This window comes from Symphodus melops (assembly GCF_947650265.1).
Source record: "Symphodus melops genome assembly, chromosome: 15".
Taxonomy (NCBI): domain Eukaryota; kingdom Metazoa; phylum Chordata; class Actinopteri; order Labriformes; family Labridae; genus Symphodus; species Symphodus melops.
This window is the reverse complement of record NC_136705.1, coordinates 13,088,138-13,111,477: the sequence shown is the minus strand read 5'-3', so window position 1 is coordinate 13,111,477 and position 23,340 is coordinate 13,088,138. Positions and strand designations below refer to the sequence as shown.

Below are 23,340 nucleotides of genomic sequence, written 5' to 3'. Positions count from 1 at the left end.
GAACTGGGAATGGCTCCTTTTTCCCAAAAGAAGCTTTCTCGCGATGTAATCATCTTTTTCTTTTTCTTTTTTCTTTTTTTCGAATTTAGGTGAAATGATGACTAGTTTTTTTTTTGTTTTTGTTTTTTTGTTTAGTTTTTTCATCTAAGTAGATATAATGCACATTTAATTAAAAAAACAACAACAACCAATAATTACTTTTTCTTCATGTTCAGACAAATGCTCCGCATTGGGAGGGGGACTCATCACCACCGTGAACCCCAGGTTGCCATGCATGACTGTCTTGGCAACCACGTCACCAGGGATACAGGCTCCCTGTAGATGGGTTCATTGATTAGAGTTGGAGCTCACCCCAGAGTCCTTCAAATCGTTAAACACTGAACATTTTTTTCCTTTCTTTTTTTTTTTTTTGGAGAGAGAAGGAGAGCCCAGGGAAATGTGGGAAGGACTCAGAGGTCATATTCATTAAGAGGTTGGAGGCCCTGTTCTGAGTCCAAACTGTATTTCAACCGCCTTTCATCCACCCTCATGACATCACTGGCAAGATACTTAGAGGATAACCTTGATTAAAGTGAGCCTGGTTCAAGATGAGGTTTGTTCTCATGCTGCTGATGAAATATTTCTGCATCTTAAGGAGTTGGAAGTGATTTCTATCCAGAAGTTAAAGTTCAGATCTGAAGTTTTAGTGATGTTTCTTGTTTTCTTTGGGCACTGAAGTTCTTTCAATTAAACTACAAGACAGATCTTGAAAGGTATAAATAGGTTTTTCTATGTTACATTATTAAGATTTAAAAAAAAAAAAACACTCAAATGTACAGTAATGAACAGATTATGCTTTTGCATGTTGCTGTCAAGTCTCATGTTATAGACTGACAACAACGAACATATGCTCACCTCTCCACACAGCCAGTCTACAATATTTACATTTTAAATACAGAGGATTTGATCTGATCTCATGAGAACTTGAGAGTGACACAGCTATTTCTGTGTGAGGTTTTTTGTACGGCACTGGTGTTACACATAAAGATCAGTTTAGTAGTCATAAATATTATATTCAAAAACACATCGGTAAGATATCTTCAGTGCTTTGGAGATGTTCCGTCAATTATCAGCTAGTGCAAGCAGAGATCCAAGTCAGGGGCAACAGAAAGTCTGCAATACAAAGCTGAGGCATGGAGTTGGAAAAGATGGACATTTATTTGGCATTTAGGGGCTTTAAAAAATGTGCGATTGAGCTACATTATGGGTAATGAAGTTGCTTGTGTTTCTGGAGCCCAAGCCAAACATGTCTTCGTGACAACTAGGGCTCTATCTTTTAGATATTCTTATTTCAGGTTTACTTTTGAACCACTAAACTTTAAGAAAGTTAAAAACGACTAAAAACTTTTTTTTGGCGCTAATACAGGTACATATTAGTTTCAAAGAGATAATAATTCTTTTTTTTACATGAGAGATTTACAGTATAAAATGTCTGTGTCTTTGTGTGTGTTTAAGATGTGATGAAAATACACTTGTTGTGACACAAATAAAATGTTACATTTAAAATAAAGTTGCTTGGCCTAATGATTGTATGGAGTTTGCCAATCTGTGTGTGTGTGTGTGTGTGTGTGTGTGTGTGTGTGTGTGTGTGTGTGTGTGTGTGTGTGTGTGTGTGTGTGTGTGTGTGTGTGTGTGTGTGTGTGTGTGTGTGGATAGTGATGTACCCATTGGACACCTCCCGTCTCAAAGAAGAGCATGAATAGTGGGGTTACCTTGAAAAGGAGACGAAAGGAACTTCCTCTTCTTGAAGCAGGCTCACAGCAGCAGACAGTAGCATGAGTGTGTGTGTGTGTGTGTGTGTGTGTGTGTGTGTGTGTGTGTGTGTGTGTGTGTGTGTGTGTGTGTGTGTGTGTGTGTGTGTGTGTGTGTGTGTGTGTGTGTGTGTGTGTGTGTGGGATGCGGAGGGTGAGGGGCAGGGTAGCGGGTAGACAGGGTGAGGGCCAGTGCCAGGAGCGAGGGTCTTTGTGTGTTTTGTTCGCGGTGGCGGCACCCCTCAGGTCCGGTGGACACACGCCTGGTTCATTCGACGACAGCTTTGTCTGAGCTTGGACAGCCGCCATGAGCTGGGCGCACAGGTTGTCCAGACAACTGTAGAGCGAGACAAACAGACGCACATTGACACATGCACTCACAAAGATGAAGATGAAAATTATCTGAGGGTGAGTAAGCCAAAGCATGTTTAACAAACACCGAGTGTTGTAATCATTTTCACATTTCAATGCAAAGAAAGTCAAAGTTACTGTGGTATTATCAAGGTTGAAATGGACAGCAAAGAGCCCCTTTTAGATAGTGTTGATAAAGGTATTCTTTGTGTATAGTTTTTTCAACCCATGTCTGTGTAAGTACTTGTCCCTCTGAACCCAGTTCACCTGCACCAGCCGCACAATGGAATGTGTTCCACTCCGGCCCTTGTGCATCTTTCAACCCTAAACTATGCCAGGATCTCAGAGAAACAGAGCATCCGTTGACAGCAGGCGCTCCTCCAAAGACATGCTTCTCATGCCCTGTGGAGGCCCCCTGTACAGATGACTCCCCCCCATCCACCCAGTCAAGTCCCCTCCAACCCTTGTTCCCTCCTGCAATCAAAGACAGCTTCATTATCTGCTGACTAATTTTGCTGCTGCCCCCAAGTCGACTCCCAGGTAATGGCTGCGCAGGTTCATAGCCGCAAGGACTTTTAGGCCACGAGTCCCCCCCCCCCCCCAACAAAGAGCTTTCTCAGAGACCTGATCCTGTAGTGTGTATGTGTCTGTGTGTGCCGCCCCCCACCTGCAAATGGAGGAGAGAGTGGAATCTATGAAGGGGAGGGGGGGGGGGGGTTGAATCTTGAATCTCCACAGCAGGAGTGGAGCCAGCGTTGGGACAGGCGATGATACAACATTTGAATGGCCCGACCGGGGACACACCGTCGTGCCTCTCCAATTAAATTATCCAGTCCACAATGGCGAGGCCCCGAGAATTGACACCTCCATTGATAGTGTGTCAGCAGCTTTGTGGGGACCGACAATTTCCATCTCTGCAGAAATAGATTTGCTCCCAAGGGGAGCAACAATAGCAGGGCAATCCTTCTAATGCTCGTTTTTGGGAGGAAAATAGGGATGAGAGCTGGGGATTTGGACGCTTTACTTACAGGGGCCGAGGGAATTCTCGTTTGGAAGCGATAATATATCTGAAGTATCTTGCGGGCAATGCAGAGTGAATGTGTTGTTTTGCAGGTGTAAGCCAAGTGCACTCTTAACAGTGTGACATTTTCAATCAAGCAAAATGCGCTTTTCTGCAATTGAGAAAGCTGATTTGAGAGAGCTTTGGCAACTTTTCTGAGGTCAGAGTTAATAGTTTTAAGGAACCATTCTCTACTTTTCACAGCTTTGACTAAGAAACATTAAACTACATCAATGTGTTGGTCAATAAAATGTAAAAAAAAAAATATGTTTTTTCTTTAATTTTCTGTTCAACCATCAAAAGGACTTACTTGAAACCCAATCAGCAATGCACACTGTTTATTCTTCACAAAACGAATGGGTGACAAAGAAGAATGAAGATTAAAAGGCTTTACTCTAAACATGTCACTTACAGCAGACACTGAGGTTTTGGCACATTACGTTGGTCAAGAGTAGGGTGCAACAGGAAAGAATATGCAAAAATAAAAAGTCAGTGCCAAACACTGTATTTGCTTTGGACACACCTGAGCCCACCGAGTCATCACGACTCCATTAACTCTTTGGAATAAAATCTTGTTGACATGAGGCGAGTACAAAATCAAAAACCTGTCTGACTTCTAACAGCTCTGCAGGCACACCCCACCCAACTCCAGCAGAAGATTCGGACATCCAACAGTGCAAATACAGTGACTGCCAATTCCCCCAGGCAAAGTTTGGAAAACACAAAACATGACACCTCTAAAGTGAGCGTAACTAACAGACACATCTACGTACGGTAGGTGTCATCTCTTCTGCACACAACAGTGTGGGTCCAACTCTAACTGACAGACACTGCTGTGTGCATTCAGATCTGCTGCTCTCTTTAAAGCATGGCCATTAGGTCTTGTAATCTTATTAAAGGAGTTCAAGAAGCTTAACTTAACCTTCTACACGGAAGGGATAGAGAAGAGAACTTTTGACTCCCCAGGTCATACAAGTAAAGGGTCATAGTTTATTTTTTAACAGTGATGTGTATTGCAGCACAACTATCATAAACATTTCTATTGTGATAAAGCAAGATGCTATCTGCTTATATTATATTGGTGTGGCTGCACCAGCTTCTTTTGTCTGTATATATATATATATATATATATATATATATATCTTATCATGGAAAGAAGGATGGATGATTTTTTAACTACACTGTATAATCATATTATATGCTATAACATGAATTATGCACCTCTCAGAACACTCCTTTTTGATGTGTGTGTGTCTATTTAAATGCAATGAACACATCCTGAGTTTTCCCTGCAGACATCACTTCTCTGTTGCGAGAATACAAATGGCGGACCTATGCAAAAGTTTTGCTCTAGGCTCGGGGTGAAGTCCATTGGTGGAGAAAACAGAGGACAGTAAGTTGTTTTTTTTTACCAAAATCCAACTGGTGATGTCACAAAATCAGAAAATTTGAAACAGAGCATTTTTCTCCGTGTTGTAAGACTTGTGCAGACCACTAACAAAAGACTGGAGAGATTTATTTCAAATTTTGAGGAACGATAGACACTCAGCTGACCCGAATATATGTTCAACAACACTGTAAAAGTGGATTTTTTACAATATGTCCCCTTTAAAATGAGTAACATCCCCCATCTGTTTCTGCAGAGGGATTTGGAAGCCTGTCGTTGGTGGTGACCATGCTGGAAATGTTGTTTTCAACCAAACTTTCAGTCAACTACAGATAGAGAGTTGGAGCTGAGGTGAGCCTTAAGCCCCCTGTCAAACTGCATGCTAAGTAAGTCAGAGAGTTGTAACATTGCACAGCAGAAACAGAGAGAGTCAGGCTGAATTAAGACCAACTGTAATATGATTTTTGTTTTTGAGAAAAAGTTTTGGTAAAGGTTTTACATTTGATTACTGAACTGAAGTGTTATTGTTTGTCCTGAGAGAACCTCTTTATGCAATAAGTTTTATATAGCATTATAGCATTGCACCTAACCATGCAAACTTGCATCCTTCATGAAAATCAACCCTCCAGTAAAGTCTGTCTATGAAGACCAAAAACGTTTTTTTGGCCTCTATTAGTTATTGCTGATCAGGGAACATTGGCACATTTTAACGGGGTGACTTCTGGGTCTCTTGGAGCCAACCCCAAACACTTCAGACACTTTTGCATTGGCTTCATGTTTCTACACCGGGGGTTACCTCTCGGTTTGCCTACACTTTATGCCGCCCTGCAAAGTGCTGTTCCCCCAGCCACCCATGTCAAAACAAAATGGAGACACACCTGAAACAGAGAGAACTGAAATGTTTGGCCTTTTCTTGGACAACAATCTTTCAGAATCAAACTTAAGTGGTTGTTCTTTACAATTTTCATATCTGTGTCCTGTATTTTAAATGTCTTTTAAACCTAAAACAATAATTTCACTTAACTTATATTCACTTTTGATCATATTCCTCGTCTGAAACTGCATACCTTTAACTCCCCCTCTGTTTCCCATCTTCTCTGTTCTTTATCTTCAGAGGAACCTGAGCGAGTCTTTCACCTCTGTCCACATAAAGACACAGTTGTTCTGTTCGACTCAGTCAATACAAAGTGAATTTGATGGGCAAAGGTACATGGATAATATGTCTGTCTTCCATCTCTGCACTAAGTGGATGCTGCTGAAAAGCCAAGCCTTTATGTCTGACCCCAAGAGGTCGGACTGATAGCAGAATGTGTGTGTGTGTGTGTGTGTGTGTGTGTGTGTGTGTGTGTGTGTGTGTGTGTGTGTGTGTGTGTGTGTGTGTGTGTGTGTGTGTGTGTGTGTGTGTGTGTGTGTGTGTGTGAGTGTGTGTGTGTGTGTGAGTGTGCATGCGTGCGTGGGCGCACACTCCACCCAGATGTTTTTCCACAGCCTGATGTACTTGTTATCTTGGAGACATGGCTTCAGCTTGTTTTCTGTCCCTGCAGATATCACATCATTCCTATAATTACGATATTTTCTGTCGTGTTTTTTTATTAACTTTGTAAAAGCACCTTGAATTCCTTTATACAGGAAGGGTGTAGCACAAATGAACTTGCCCATTGGCTGCCTGACATCGTTGACACTATTATAAATATTTTAATAAAGTATGATATTTATAGGAGTAAATGATAAAAGGTATTTTTTAAGAGATTGGATTCCTCCAGAGGTATTACATTTTTTCCCATGAATAGCAATACGTTCACAACCTGCAGAGTTGAAGTAATATCAGTATTAGTCATTAGTTTATTATCATTATTATATTCGTATTATCAGTATGTTAGTTATGTAATAAACTGTACTTAAAACAATCCATCAGAAATATATCGGATCATATCATCCTTGCAAAAGGAAACATCTAATGAATAGATCAATGTATAATGATAAAACATAAGAGCCGATATACTTTATTGAGGTAAAACCGTTGAAAGCCCAGAGGATTTCCTTTGTCCAATCAGAGACAGCAGAGAGTCCAAGTCAAGATATGAAAGAGCCAGAGGAAAGAAACAAAGACTACTATTCTCCTCTTTTGTCTCAGTTTCTGGGTCAGGGCCTAATTGATTTCCTGATTAGTAGTCCTTCAACCTAAATCACAACCTGCCTCCACACCTGTGATGGGAGTGTGAGTTCATACATAAATAATTCATTACTGTTGAGGGGATTATTTATCTGCTTAACAAGTCTATTCCAGTGATTCTTAGAAGATAACATTTAATGAAACATACAGCACAATGAAGAAAAAAACTGAAAACTGAAGAATGTAAATTACAGGAGTTACATTATGTCTAAAAGTTAATTTTACACTGCTGTTTTCCCATGAGGAATTACACATGCATGATTATTCATCTCCAGACAACAGCTCAATTAACACAATCATTCTGTTTTTCATTTGGTATGGTCGAGGGAAATATGCCTGAATGCAGCAATGACACAGTATAATACAAGAGATGCAAGTCTATATATATATATATATATATATACACTGTTAGTGACATTCATTCATTTAATTTGCGGAATGAGGCCCGATCCTCATGTGATACGTAGGATTTGGCACTACAATTATCTCCTCAAGAGCACAATGTAGGCATAATTTCCCCAGACTGCATAATTATCTCAGAGTATGAGGACAAACTCGTCACAGAAAGTTTGAGAAACACGAGATGTCACTTCAACTAAGTAAGTGTCTTTAATCATGGAGGGTCTATTTTTAACCCTTTTGGTGATCAGGTGTGTTATCTACAATGCAGCCTGGGGAAGTGCTGAGGCTGCAGGGTTGCATCCATCTATATATTCCTGCTTTTTAGTTTCTGCTCTGTTCTATAGAGTAGTCTGATCCCAGGAATAAATGCAACATTTACTGCCCTGAAAGGAAGAAAACATTCTTCAAAGTCTCTAATGAAATACATCTGGTGGAAAATAATTTTCCTCCTTCTCCACTCATTGAATTGGGGAATTAAATTATTAGTACAACAAGCAGTAAATGTTTTTGTTTTGTTTTTCATTCACAGTTTCAAATCACAGGTTTGGTAAAAGGGTTGTGTGGACATTTGAGCTTATTTTTTAGGAATTTTTTTCATTCAAATGAAGCTGCAGGAGCCAGTCATTTTCCAGCTGTAATGGTCAAGCTTCTAAAATTATACAGACCAGTCTTCTTTATTGCACATAAAGACAAACTAATCACGTTGTCCCTGTGGGAAATAAAGTACACCAGGTTATCAAACTTTGTTGGCCGCAGATCAGAAGCAAAAAACACAACTTTTGCTATAACACAACATGTACAGAGCTGAAAACATTTCATTGCATATTACACAGTTATTACTTTATTCTTTGTAATAAAAAATTTTTTTATAAATATGAAGGCTATTAAAAAGTATTTGCTAAGTTTCAATTTTAAGTTTAACACATTTTTAACTGCAAGTTTAAAATGATTAAAAATAACAAAAATTTGGACCGTATTTTTGAATGTGTATACCTTTTTTTCTTATTTAACACTGCTTTTATTATAAAATACAGTAAAGGATCAAAGGTTACCAATGGTCTAATTTGTTAATCAAGTTGATCTTCATACTGAAGAGTTGCTCCAGCTTTTTGACCTCTTCAAGCAGCCTTTCAACCTTCCTGCACCTTGATAGTTGGGGAAGTTTTTTTCAAAAAAATCCCACCCTGTTTCTTCATATCAAAGGTTACATTTACGTAAACACAGAAAGGGAACTCGATTAGGTTCAAAAACTAATTAAAAACTGTGCAAAGGAAGGGTAAAAAAAAGTCCTAATTTCAGAGTGAATTAATTGTGATTGACATCCTTTATAAATTCACTTCACTAAATGCATGATGATGTACGGTAACGTTGGCGATGACGGTGTCTGCTTTGTGTTTTCCTGTTTCCAGCACATGGCCACTTGAGAAATATTGTCTTGGGTTTGGTCCGAGCTCCAGTCAATGCTTTTCCTTCAATTTGGTCATCATTAGGGGAGTATTTTGGTGTGCTCATGGTAACCAGATACCATTGACTGATGCTGATCGCTCCCCATGGGGCCCCTCTCTCCCTCCCACAGCCAGCCAAGGCGAACCCAGCTGCAATTATAATACTTAAAATAATTCCACAAAAGTGGAGCCATCATTGAATAATTCAGCCTTCCAGTCTTTTCAGGACTTTTCTAGACTTATGACATCATTCATTTTGCACGTGTGTGCCTATAAATACTCAAACAGGAATCCCGTTCCCAGCACATTCGAATGTTTTAAAAAAGAGTTTCAAAGTGCTGTTTTCTAAAACTGTATTATGTCCAGCAAAGTGTCTCATAACTAAATGAAACTGGTGCTTTCACCCTCATCAGGCTTTGCAACAAAGCCCCAGAGTGGTCTGATTTGCACGGGTATGTAAACAAATCGTGTTTAATTTTACATGAGTATTTGCTTGGCGCCCGACACCCTAAGAGCACGGCCATATCATTAATAAGCCAGACTTGCTCATCAGACTGTAAATGGTTCTCTTCATGTATAAAATATCAGCAGAATAGAGTGGCCCTGCATTTCTAAAGAGTCCTGAATGGACCGCTACGTTCTCAGCTGGAATTTATGGAGCATGTCAACACCTGGACTTGGCGATGTTTACAGCACCACTCCCACTGTGCCTAATGGATGATGAAGGGCTGGTATGGACCGCTTCTTTTTGTTGATCCCTGGATGGTTCTGAGTTTAAAGCTGTCTTTTGGGAGTCTAAATGCTTCTCTGTACACAAGGCTGTTCACAGAGTGTATTAACCAAGTTCTCTGCAGCCAAAAAGCAGCTGCATAGAATTGTTCCGTGCAAGTGCCAGCCATTCTTTTACTTTATGATTCCAATATATCTGTCTGAACCTAAGTACTAGCAATTTCTCCAATGCAAAGAAATGTTAAGTAACATGCTTTTGCTTCTAATGAGGTTTGAGCCGGTGATGTATATTTTATAAAAAAAAAGAAAAAAATCACCATTAATTTGTTTTTTGTATAACACATAAGAAACCATATTTGATCAGATTTTTAATTGTAATCAATATATTTTCAACAAAAAGTACTACATTTATTTTCCTTAATAACTCACATGACACAACCAGTTGTTGATAAGCACGGTGCTCACACTTATACATTTGCTTAAAGTAAAAAGAAAAAACATGGTTTCATTATAATACTAATAAGTTTCATAAAGCACAAGAGTTTATTTAGAATTTTTCACCATTTTCCTCAATCTCTATCAATCTATCGATCAATCTACCTATTTATCCATCCATCCATCTACTGTAGCCACCTATCAAGTTTCTAGTGTCTTATTTTTGCTAAAAGCAGTTACAGAACTCTGCGACCGAAGGTGTCCTAATGATAAAAAGTTTGCACCAGGTTGCCAGATAAACTCTGGAAAAAGGGACCCAAAACTGGTGGTGGGCATAAGAGAACAAGTATTTAATAAGACATGAGTCCCACAGTGAAGCTGCATTGACTCCATTGAGCTAGAGAACTTTGAGGGGATCCTTCTTTGTCAAGGATTCATGCAGCATATAGCATGTCCAGGCTTCCTCGCAGTTGACATTAACTATTGAGCATGGCAAGTTTTAAACCCACACGTTGCAGAAGATACTTGGAGCAACTTATACAGTGCATGTGTGTGAGTATGTGTTTTATCCCTTATTCCCTCTTGGATCTCCTGCACAAGCTTTTCCCCCTCAGCACCCCATTTGTCTGCACTGCGGTGTGTAACTGTAAATAAAGAAGAAGCTACTCGTGAACGCTCCCTGTGCATAGATGATGTCCTAATTGAGAGATGCAGTGAAATGGTTATAGGGTGTTTTCATTTCATGGTTCACTCCACACTCACCATCCACTTGCACACGGTCCCTCCCCAACACACATTGACTGTGTGGTTTGCATCATGAATAAATTGAATATCCTCTTACTAAGCTACTAAATACATCTGCAGTGTCACGCTACAATGGGTTTTTGGTGATGGCTGTTCTATACAGATCGTTGCTCCCCACCAACACATACCGTCAGAATATAAACATTTAGGTCATGTAATGTTACACACAGTCTGTATGGATTAAAGGCCCATGTGCCTTTAAGAAAAACATAATTACAGAGGCATGTGGGTCATAGGTCATAAGGTCAAAGATTCTGTTAAGTTCACTCAAATATAACACATGAGATAAAGGAATTAAGTTTGCTGTAAGAAGCTGGTTGATTTTGATTTTAACCATCAACACCTGATAAGTAACTTGCAGGAAACTTACATTTTTGTGCCTCCTTTATGCTCTTAACACATTTGTTGGTGGGTTCAGTTTAGGGGGTTAAAATAACCTACATGTATTTGCTAACACAATACAATTAACCCCAAAAAACCGTAGCAAGGATGTGTTTATTCAGCACACACAAGGTACATAAAAGGGAATAAGAGTTTTGATACGATATATCAAAACTATAAGATTCATCTGTTTGTGTTTTTGACCAAGAAAGATACATTTTCTTAACCACACAGTGCCAGACTCCCTCGTCCTTTGTGATGGCCATATACGGCCCAGGAATTAGAAGCAGTGTAAGAAGTGAAACAGTGCAAGCAGCTCCTACATATACCAGAATGCATAGCATGAAATCAGCCAAAGCACTCAACCACATGACATGACTTCTGATGCAGCTTTCACAATTACTTGTGAATGTGAATGCATTTTTTGCTAGTTTGCAGCACAAGCAGAATTTCAAGGCACGATGAGCTTAAGCTGGTAGACCCAGAGAAAATCGGCAACAACGAAATTTTCTGACACCACATGCTTAGAATAAATAGAGATAATTTCAACATTGACTACTTTTGCATTTCTTCTGTACTATAGAAGCAGATGTTAGACATAACATCCAAAAACAGCCTTGTGCTACAGCAAGCAGCCTTCAATTGGCACTTTTAAAAGAGTCAGGACCTGATTAACAAAGGCGAGTAAAGAAAGAAAGTGTTTTGAAAACCAACCTGACATCTCCAGGTTTGCAAACTAGATGCACGCTAAGCCATGCGAAAAAGACACAAACACACCATTTTGAAGGTTCTGAATTTCCATTTAGCCTGCCTGGAATCTAGGGGTTAATCTTGTGAATATTTCAACAGACATCCATTAATTTGGTTGTTATAATGCCTTATGTATAACTTGCCTCACATAACCTCCCTCCTGTACTTCACTGCATTGCAGGAGAAATGCACTTATAACAGAGAGGATGAGAGACGAAGCTCATTGGCTATGTAGCCATGGTCCGGACATCATTGGTCAGGATGTACGAGTGAATTTGATTGTTCTCTGTATAAGTGCACAGTCCTTTTCTGGTTATACAAGGACATTTTCCTTATGCATCATGGCCTAAAGCAGAAAAAAACAGCAAATTAGGGGATGGCGCAACTCCTTCAAGCAGGTTTTATTAGAACGTTGTACTGTTTGTGCAAGGTGGTTTTTGTGTGCGTGTGAGTATGTGCGTCTGTGTGTTTCTGTGTGTATTACAGTAGTCAGTTCAGCACACAGCCAGAGGGCTCAGTGTTTGATCCCTAGCTGTAAAATGGATTATCTGGTGGCAGCAGGGTGAAGGGATAGCAGTGTGTTAGCTTTGAAAAATATGGACAAGTATAAGAGTGTGTGTGTGTGTTTAGACCTGTGTGTATGTGTGTGTGTGTGTGTGTGTGGGGGGGGGGGGGGGGGGGGGGGGGGGGGGGGGGGGTTGAAGTTGTGTACTTGTGTGCCTGTGATCTTTGTAGTGGACAGCCCAGGGAGTGGGCGGCCCCTGAGGAAAACACGTCTTAAAAAGCTCTCTGTGGCTCCAGCTAATGCTCACTTTGTCACCCAAACAGGGCGGGAAAGATAATCAATAGCCTTTGATAGCTACTATTAGGGTTTTAACAAGCTTTTCCTCACGCTGGGCTGCTCTGCTGAGGAGGAACGAGGGGAGCAAAACAAGCCTTCATCATCTAAGCCCTTGCAACCTGGCTCTCACTGCACACCACAAGCTCTATTTCTTCCTGTGTTTGCACAAAGATTCCCAAACCTTTCATTGAAGGGAAACCCTCATAGATGAATGTATTCCCTCAGTTAATTTTCTTTGTGAGTTTCTCTCAGATTTGGTACGTGAAAATGCATTACTGACTTCTACTGCAAGTTATCTGAAAAAGTAGAAGACATTCTTCTTTTTCGTCTAGTGTAAATTAAAATTGTAGATCATACTCGCCGCATCAGTGAATTATTTCAACAGTTGAGACCAATTCAAATCAAAAACAGATATCCAAATAAATATTTACTTGTCTAAATGTGTAATTGTATTTAGGATTTGATTTGTCATAGTCTGGTAAAAAAAACAAAAAAAAAACAACGTTTTTTTTCCTTAATCAATTTCACTTTACATAAAGTAAAGCACTTTGGGCAACACTTTTTTTTTTTTTTTTTTTTTTTTTTTTTTTACTGTATGAAAGTTGAACATTTTTCTTCCTCACTTCCACCTGCCTCGTGGTAAATTCTCCGCTTTAATACCCTGAAGCGTTTTCACATCAGCTCACTCGGACTTGCTGCGGAGAAAATAATACATACAGCTCCTTCTGGAAATATCAGGAGTTTTCTGAAAGTGTTAAAGCCCTATTATAATCCAAATGTCTTCCTGTTAAACTCATGCATACATACCGTGTTATGTAGTTTGTCACTTTGTTTTGTTGAGTGTGATCAAAACAGTTTATTATTTGCTGTACTAACATCAAATGTCTTGTGTAGCCCTCTCCTTTTTGAAGAGTCCGATCTCCACACGCACGCAGAGGTGCCCACGCTGTCCCCCTTCCAGTTTGAGCCTCCAGTAGCACCAGGTAGGGGAGAACTAAATCTAATTTGCAGCATCTGTATTTGTCGCACCATTACAATAATTGTTCCCTCCATAGCTGTTTCTCTACTGTTTGGATCAATTTCCGCCCCTCAAAACTAAACGATCTATTCATTTCAGACGCTGCTGAGGAGGTTTTTTTCTGTTCAATCCCAAGCCACTCTTCTGAAAATAAGCCCCCTTATTTAAAACATATCATACTAATGACCATAATTACCCCGAAAAAACTCAAATAATTACAGACTTTAAGGATTGCTCATTCAAGAAAACAGCGAGTTAATCTTCCTTCTGAGAAGCTGATCAAGGTGTATTGTGTCCTATTCCTGCTAACACTTAATCTTCATTTACTAACAAGCAGTATCAAGTGCAGCTGAGGGTTACTGTATCTGCAGTCACCTTGACACAACGCAAACAGGTTGTAACAATAGCCATTAAGGGCTCTGGGTGGACTGAATGAGTGATGGTTTATTTTATGTTATCGAATACAATCAAGAGCCTCTTGAGCAAGGCCAAACATGAAGATCAAAGGTTAGAGCAGTGTGTGTGTGTGTGTGTGTGTGTGTGTGTGTGTGTGTGTGTGTGTGTGAGTGAGTGCATCTGTGTGCACGCATGAAGATATTGAGGTGTGTTACAAGTTCAACTAGTAAATGTTCTCAACAGCATATGCAGTTTTTATGTTTATGTGTAATAAAAAAATACATTGAATTTATCTGTTAAAATGCAAATGTCGTGTTTTATAAATTGTGATACTTTTAAAAAAGTTATTCATTCATGAGGACTGATACAAAGCTTTAAATCTTACTAAAATATGTCAACTGCTACAAAAATATATATATTTTTACTTCACATAGTGCATTCTGTATTGATTCATTTCAAATTTTAAAGATTGATCTGTAATCTGCAAAACTGTCTAACATCTGTTTGTGAGCAAGATTGCTGGGAGGAGTCAAGTCCAGCTAAGCGACCTCTACAGCAGGCAGGTGGTCAGGAAGGTGACTTCTCTACTGCAGAGCACAGATCACCCTCTGTATGCAGAGTTTAGTCTTCTTCCCTCAGGCAGCCGGTACAGGCTGAGGACTAAAAGGACTCGGGTCTCATTTGTCACTGCTGCTTTGTTTGTTAAATAGCAGTTGAATATTACACTCTTGTTCATTGCACTTTGCACTTTCACTTCTATCAGGATGCTAGATTACCTTTGCTTGGCTTTCAGGTTTTATGTAAATTATTTAATGTACCTGGTGTTAATGTTAATTGGATAGTTTTTTAGTGTTGTCTTTGTATTTGTATGTTTCCTGCTACAAACTAATTTCCCTGTGGGGACAATAAAGATACCTTTGACCTTGCCTGAGGTCGATTGCTTCTGTCTCCTTTCACAAACCATTTGAACGGTTGAACTCTTCTCATTTGGCTAAAGATTTTTAACAATTTGCTAGCATGTCAAGAGTTATAAACAACTGAAATTCCAACAGATGATTTGTTCAACCGTTGAGGAGAAGTGAACATTTCTACAGATGTATAAAGAACTTTTCTATGGAAAGGTTAAATTTAGTGTAAAGCAAAGACTGATAGGTTTTAATTCTGGACTTGTTCATATACTATACTTTAAAACAACAGAAAGGTATGTTGTTGTCAAAATGACTGTAAGGAAAGAAGAGGGTTTTGTTTCATTGAAACAATTTTCCCTCCTGGTATTATCCAGGGCTGAAAGGCATGATGGGTAAGGGATGCAGGATGGTAACCCAGGTGGGGCCAATCTTTCCTTCCAGTCAGATCCAATAAGAGCCATTCGAGAGGTTTGGTGTGGATGCGTCACAGTTAACTGCCTTACATAAGGAGCAACAGATGTATTATAACACTACTTGTCCAATGGAAATCTGTGTCCTGTGGCACAGAAAGACATTTAAAAACCTCATTTTACTTTTCTTAACGTATTGTCATGGACCGTTATTAAGACCTTAAAGTGACTGAAAATAAAGAGCTGAAAATGATAGTGATTTTTTGATATCATGATGATATTGATTCAGTAGTTGAGGTTTAAGTGAGAGAAACCTGCTGAAAGACAGGAAGGAAAACAGAGGCCGAGTAAATGAAATCTCATCCGTCTATCTATGTTCCTGGTTTCCTCTTTATCTTATCCTGCAGAAGAGGGAGGAGAGGCGGATTTGTGCTTTTTTTATGGGGTTTACAGTAATGCTCAGAGGGTGAAATTATTCCTGGAGCCCGAGTTTAATTATTTCCTCTGGTATCAATACAGTCCACCGACGTAATTTCCGTGTTGATCTGATTAGAGAAATATTACATTCTGCCAGGGCACGGGCAAATTGACTTTGGTGGCAAGGTCTTGACAAGAACCAGACACGCAGCTTTATGCATCAGTAACGGCGTAACCATATTATCCATGCACTGCTTCCTCCAGTGAAGAGGAAGATGCGGGCTGTTTCCAATGAAGACAAAAGGAAGGAGGAAGCACATTCACAAAGGATGATGTCAATGTGCAAATATACACCTTCTCTAAGGAACTATTGCCCTGACATCAGAGCTTAAAACATCAGTAACTTCACTGAATTAAGAAGCAAGTCATTTAAAAAAATCTTTCGAGATATATATGTATATATGTATATATGTGTATATATATATATATATATATATATATATATAGGTTCACCCATTTAGAGCAACATAAAAAAAGGTGTTTAATATCCTCATGTCATTGCTGGACATTCATTTTACTGGTTTTCTAAACAAAACCAGTTCCATTATTGCTGACACCCAAGGGTGCCAAAATTAAAAACAGGGACTCCATAAACTACTGTAGTATATTAATGGAGTCCTCTTTACGTATATGTATATTTTGAAAAAGCCAATAGTCCTTGTTTATTGCGTTTTTATTAACACATTACAAAAATCTAACTAAGACAACTTACATATTCTGCAACAATAACCAGAAGCGAAACTTCAGGGCTGAACAATTAGCCCAAAGTTTGGTGGACAAACTATTTGAGGGTTTAAATCAGTGTTTCTCAACTGGTGGCTTGGGACTCAAAAGTGGTTCGAGGGATCCTTTTTGCGGGGTCGCAAATGCGCGCCTATAGAAGAAAATATTGTGTCGAAAAGTCTGTGAAGTACTTCAAAAGATGTTTGTTTTCATTTTGTGTCTTAGTCCTGTAAAGTCTTGTGCTGTCTGAAGTCCAAACAGACCAATTTTTCATTGAACAATTGTGATTGGTCAAAAAATATCAGAAACTCGTGTCACGATTTTCCATGAGGGAGTTGGTGGTGGGTTCTGAGGCCAGACCAGTAGAGAAACACTGCTTTAAATGACCCTAAAACATCCTTTGGCATTTCTATAGACAAGTCTCATCTTACCAATCAGCATGGGGAGTGCAAACTAACCACCAGGGCACAATTTTATGATGGAATGGGAAATTAAATTATCATTGTTGTTTTTTTTTACATTTTAAAGAATTGCTGCTGTCAAACTTAATGCAACACTATTGGAGGTTTCTTGTGCAAGTTTAGTTACAAAGACACTACAAAAGGCCTACAGAAGTCCAGAGGCACTTCGTCAATAGCCATTTATAAACACGCTATGCTGTTTTAGGATTCACTCTTAAACACTGGCTAAAGAATTGAATGACTTGGTGCATGTAGAAGGAACTAAAAATAAAGCACGAGTCAAACAGAGTGCAGGAATGTGAGTCAGCAATCATGTAAAAGGAGATGGAGAATAGAAAAAGAAGAGCGAGGAGGGAAGCAGGGAGGGCAAGAGTGCAGCCATGTGCTGGGCTGTACACCTGTACAGCGAACAGGTGTTTTCCGCCCCACTTGCAGGCCCCTGATTACAAGCCGCCACGCTTGCCTTACCCCGTCAAAGGCTAGCTTATCCCCCCCATCAGTGCAGCCCAGGCTCTGTGTAAAATGATGGTTAATTAGGCAACACAAAGCCACAGGCTGAAGGAGAATGAAACCCCACCCCTTCCCAACCTTCTGCTCTCCGATTCTACACTCAAGTCTGTGTGTACTGCACACACGGAGGACAAAAGGAAACAGGAATATTTCAAATACAGAAGGAAAAACAGACACTCGTAGATGAGTTTAAATTCTAAAATTATTGTTCAACTTCTTCATGATTTAACCAAAGTTACAAAGATGTTTCACGAAGTTTGATTAACTTTAGGTTCATATCATCAGTAATAACTTTATGGGTTATTACTGATGATAACGCCTTTTAATATTGTCCTTTCTTTGATTAGCTAAAACAAACTATTACAATGACTGCAGTGAGGTTATAAAGAAAGACGCTATCAGTAAAGCACACTGTACTTTCTGCTTCATAAAAAGTCCAATCCCTGGCTAATCTACACATGGGGAAGCAATCAAAAAACGAGAGGGAAAGAAAGTATAATCATGCACAGCTGCAAATGCGGGAGGTGGGGGGGGGGGGGGGCATTAAAGGTTGCATTACCAAACACTAAACACTTTCACCTGCACAGCTATGTTACCCAGCGTTAAACACTTTCACCTGCTCATAGCCCCGTTTTCTATTTTCAATCATACGTATTTCCACCGAGAAGTTGAATGATTTCATTTATATATCTTTGTAGTAGACTTACAACGTTGGAATAAAAGATCATTTTGGGGTAAGGTTGATCTAAGTCTCAAAGAGCAACGGGCTTGATTTATTGGTTCAATAACTAGCTGCTTTTTTGTCAAGTCACCTAAAAGAAAATTCGGGTGGAACTTCAACAATGTTGCCCATTCAGAGTTGGAGTTTTTCTAAAGGTTTTTTTGCCATCTACTCGGCAGAGATTGAAAAAAGCTGTACACTGTCTTAACATTTGCTCTCTTTTCTCTGGCTATTTCATTTTACCAAACAATACTTTAACTGCTTTGAACAATGTTCACTGGTTATTTGTCCTACATTTCTTTTTATAGTATACAAGCTTCACTCACCTCTGTTAAGTGAACTATGGACATCGTATTTGTATTTGTGCTCTATGTACTTGTGCTGTGCTTTCATGTATGCTTACTGTATACACACTAAGCTTTTACATATATGCAGTTCCTAATTAATAAAGACAATTAAATTGAATAAACAGCTGAGATAGAGATGGAGAAAATTCTCGTCTTTAAAGGGTTAGTCTACAAATCATTGGGTGAACATGGTGACAATCCAATTTACAGTATGTAGTCTATTGATGAGGTATAATGTTACAGATGATGCAAGACTTGTATTCCTTTCATCCTTTTCAGCAAGCCATGTTGCCTCATTGATAACTTTCAGGTATCGTTCTTAAACAAGCTTACATTCCAAAAGCCTAACGTAGGCCAATTCCCAAAGCATGCATTGCTCATGATGCTCGCTTCTTTTTATTTTTACTTTTTAAACAAAAATATTGCTCTAAAATGCAAATCTAATAGGATTCACAAGATGATTTGTGGACAAAAAAAAACTCAGATGAGAGGAGGGGAGCATGGGGCTGTTCGAGGGAATTGGCGTTTTGGCAAGCATCACTCTCCGTGGAGCTACTGGTGCTCACATATCAGAGCTTGGATTCCTCCAGGCACAACATGCAACACATAGAGGCAAAAGAAATACCGTGCATGCATATACACGTTTACACACATGCTTGTATCGTGGCAACACATACACAGGTAGTCATACACAAGCTCACAATCTTACAGTACGTACACTTGTTCCCTCCAGCCATAAGCACTGCTCTGCAACCTAATTAAGAGAACAATTAAGTTTGAGGCTATAAGGACTGAAATGGAGGGTCTTTCTGTGTATGTGTGCTGGTGTGTGTATGTGTGTTACTGCAGTCATCCAGATCATACAGTCTGATGTCGGTGTCTGATGAAAGAACAAAGCTTGCTGCCACAATGTCAGCTATTTGGTGCTGTATACAATAGGACATTAGTTATCAGCAAGTCTGTCAATTTAGCAACGCAATACCATTATTTCTTTCCTCCCACAGAAACTCTGCTGGTTTCAATAAAGTTATTATGTGAAAATAGCAAATAGTATCAGCAAATACTTAACACTAAGTATCAGGGATGAATGCTCACATAACAGTGTTATGACGGCTCAAGATCCAACAGGCACTGAGTACTTTGTGCCAAGTCGGATATATGGAACAGGATATGCATTTCTAAAATGCAGAAATGTTTTTCAAAATGTAACAATACAAGTGAATTCTAAATCTCAACGTCTGGAACTTTTATTGTCTCAACCTGAGAGTTTATGTTGTCATTTCTAGTTTAGAGAACTTTTGTGAATATACCGTAGGGTCCTGTCAAAACTATCATATACCCATGCTCTCTTTTTTACTTTTGAGCCCACCTAGATGTTCATCTGACAGAAATGATATTCCATCTAAGTTTATATCACAGTGTAGGTCTGCGCTGGCAGCACAAACAGGTTTCTGCAGCCAGGACGCCGAGAAGCAGGGAAACATTAAACAAAGGAGGAGAGAGCAGACGATGAAAAATACCTGCTGGCCCAATACTGAGGCTCCATATGCCCAACTCTTCCCTGACTGCTGGCTGGCCAGCCTGTATGCCCACTCTCTCCCAGGCCTGAACGCACAACTACACACACATATAGGCATACACACATATGCAACACACGCTTCACTGGGGACAAGCCAGCAAGAGTAATCCTGGCCTACTTTTCTGCCTGAAGTGTACCGCAGCACTGACAACACACACTAGACAGTAACAGAGGAGCAAAAGGAGGTGCACGAGGGGTGGATGAGGAATGAGGGGAGATGTAGGGGGAAGGTAGATAAAGTTGAAGGGAGAAGGGAAGATGGAGACAGCCGTTAAAAATTAGAAAGAGTGATGGAAAGGAAAAATATGACCATTGAACGAAGACTGTTTTTATCTCAAACCTATCCGGAGGGTGGGAATAGGAGAGAATAATATTTTGAAAGGTAGTACAAGAAGTTGAGTAATGTGGGTAGTAATGTATTTAAAGGTGCCTTTCAAAGTACACAAAACATCAATGAATTTAACTTAACAAGACACATTTACAGGATCATTGTGTAAAGGACCTATGAGACTGGGTGTATACTGATTAGTCTAAATATGTCAGTCTCAAAAGATGTGTTTTGAGATGAGATTTAAAAATGTAGAGAGAGTTAATATTACAGATGTGTGTTGGGGGGGGGCAGAGCAGCTGAAGGCTCTGGACTCCATGGTGGACAGGCGGGCGGGTGGTGCAGTGAGTAGAACGGAAGGAGAAGGCCTGGGAGTGTGTCCGGGTGTGATGAAGTGCAGGAGGTCAAAGAGGTTGTGGATGGCCTTAAAGGTGAGGAGCAGCATTTTAAAAACACATCCCTTTCCATTGATGACTAAGCAGACTGAAAATAATAAAATGGTTGTTAATTGATATGCATGAAGGAGATACTGTGTGATCTCTTGATAATTGAAACATTGAGGTTCTCTGGTGACTCATACATTCCCTTCAGGCAGTGTGATCACCCTCGACTCTCACTGGACTCAGAGTGACTCAGAGTTTTAGTCACTGTGCAAAATCCTTGAATAAAGCAAAAAACATTTTCTTCTCTCTAATCGTTTCTCTCCTACAAAAACATTGACCAATAGGAGCTTTTGAAGGTTGTTTTAGCTTTTCATGGCTAAAGATAGAATAGAATAGAATGCCTTTATTGTCATTATACAAATTGTACAACGAGATTACTCAATCTCTTAATTAATAAAAATTGATATTGTATCTCACACTCTATAGGCCCAATTTCAGCGACTACTCTGTGAACCAATGAAGACCAATGTTTCTTCTTCACTTTCCATTGCAAACAACATTGATTGATTGAAATAAACATTGTTTCCAACAATTCTGTGCTTGGCAAGTATTTGGCTACTGACAGGTCTGTGACAGTATGCACACTCCAGTCTTGTGAAGTTAGATTCCTGAGACTGACCCTTACTTTCTGTTTTAGCATCTTTGTGTGCATTGTATGTTCATTTCTCAGGTTATTGGGCAGCAATCCTAAAGCCTTTCTGCATTGAAATGAAGAGTAGATATGGATCACAGGGGATGGGGGAAGGGTACTTAAAGGATGGAGGTAACAACACACATACACACACTCAAACACACACTTATCCCAAAGCTCCCATCGCTCTCCTTGATGAAAGGTGTGTCTCTGCTCATGGGTCGTTTGTCGCGGGCATCTCCACGGACGGCTCATTGGAGAGTGCAAGGACCCCTTCATCTTTCACTATGACAGGTCTCGGACACTGGGCCCCCCTGACAGACGACCAATAACTGACTGAAGGGGGAAGTGGAGCTAATGGCCTTGACTCTAGGCCTTGGTAATGATCACGTCCAGATTTCCAGGCTGTTGTCATTGTGTGTAGATCAGACACAGTCAGGCAGACAGCGTCCTCCCACAGTCAGTGAGCTGATTCCAAATTGAAACTAGGGGAATAAGGTCAGTCAGTTATGCCCCTCCTACCCCTATTAAACATTGACCTCAGTTTTAGAGCATAATGACTAGTTCTAATTTGTGTATGTTCCTTAACAATAAATACAAAAAGCACGGCATGTCTTTATCACAGTTTCTTTATACGTCGATTGTGGTCCGCTGGAAGTGTCACCAACTGGATCTAGCACCAAAGTGGTCTATATAGCAAATTAAGTTATGACATGTTATCTCATTAGAGTATTGGTATTACATTGTAGATGTTGAAGAAAATTAACAGTGCCATGAAAAAAAATGTTATCTACATCAGGAGAATAGCTTGGTATTTACCCACTGTTAAAGTTTTGTACAATCACTTACTCACACCTGAAAGTCCCCTATACACTCAAAAACCAAAATATGAAGTGCGACAAAGTTTCTCAAACCAGTACTGGCTTCTCACTGGTGCCCAGACTAAGGTCTAAACGCCACTATCTTCTTGCACATGCTGTGGATTTAAATTCAGATTATAAATACATTCTGTCTCTCTTTGTCTTTACCAATTTTCCTTTCACTCCGAATTCTCTCATGAAAGAACAAATTCCTCAAAAAGATCTTTACGGAAGTGCGCTAACATGACATTTAACACGGTGTTCCGCCCCTCTCAATGTTTCTCTCTTAAATACATGCGCTTCACGGCTGAAAAGATCTAACAGCTCCTCTCAGTTGTCTGCACTGTGAAAGTTTGATGTTCCCTGTCTTCACATGTAACTGTATCCCTTGGAGCAATGAGGGCTTTCCAGTAGCTTCTCATCACTCTGTGGAGAAGAAGAAGCTAACCGTGATTAGTAACAGCACCATTGATTTTCACCGAGTAGTGAACGCCCACTCCAATCCTCCACAACTGGACGAAAAAACCCGTTACAGATATTAAAGTGCCGTGTTTTTTCTTAAAAGGGCATGTTTCACATTCAGTGAGCAGGATCAGGATCTATTAGGGTGTTGGTGATTGCACTGAGTACGAGTGCTGACAAGAAAGTGAGGGCTCTCTGCTAGACAGCGTGGGATTTAGTCTCTCACAATTTAACTACAGGGACGAGTTCAGAGGAAATAATATCACATTGACCTCGTGGAAAACTGAGCGGTTAAGTACTTTTTGTCTATCCAAAGCCCACTGAGACTCACCTCAATCCACACGTGTTCAATTTCCAGAAATAATCATCCGATACTAATCACAGAATAACACAGGCAAAGGATGTAATTATGATTTTCTTTTCTACAAGTGTAAAACCTTAAGGGGTGTGACACAATAACCTCTCATATGCTGAAGGCCTCATTTGGAATAGAAAATGAGATGGGAGGACGTTAGAAA

General features: G+C 39.7%; 1 long non-coding RNA gene across 1 annotated transcript in view; it reads right to left on the bottom strand.

The window, feature by feature from the left end:
• Positions 1–1,588: 1,588 nt before the first annotated feature.
• Positions 1,589–23,340, bottom strand: part of LOC306835766 — a 51,166-nt gene continuing 29,414 nt past the window's right edge. Inside the window, exon 4 of the long non-coding RNA XR_013780692.1 lies at positions 1,589–2,127. This is a non-coding gene — a long non-coding RNA (uncharacterized lncRNA). The remainder of the gene's footprint in view (positions 2,128–23,340) is intronic.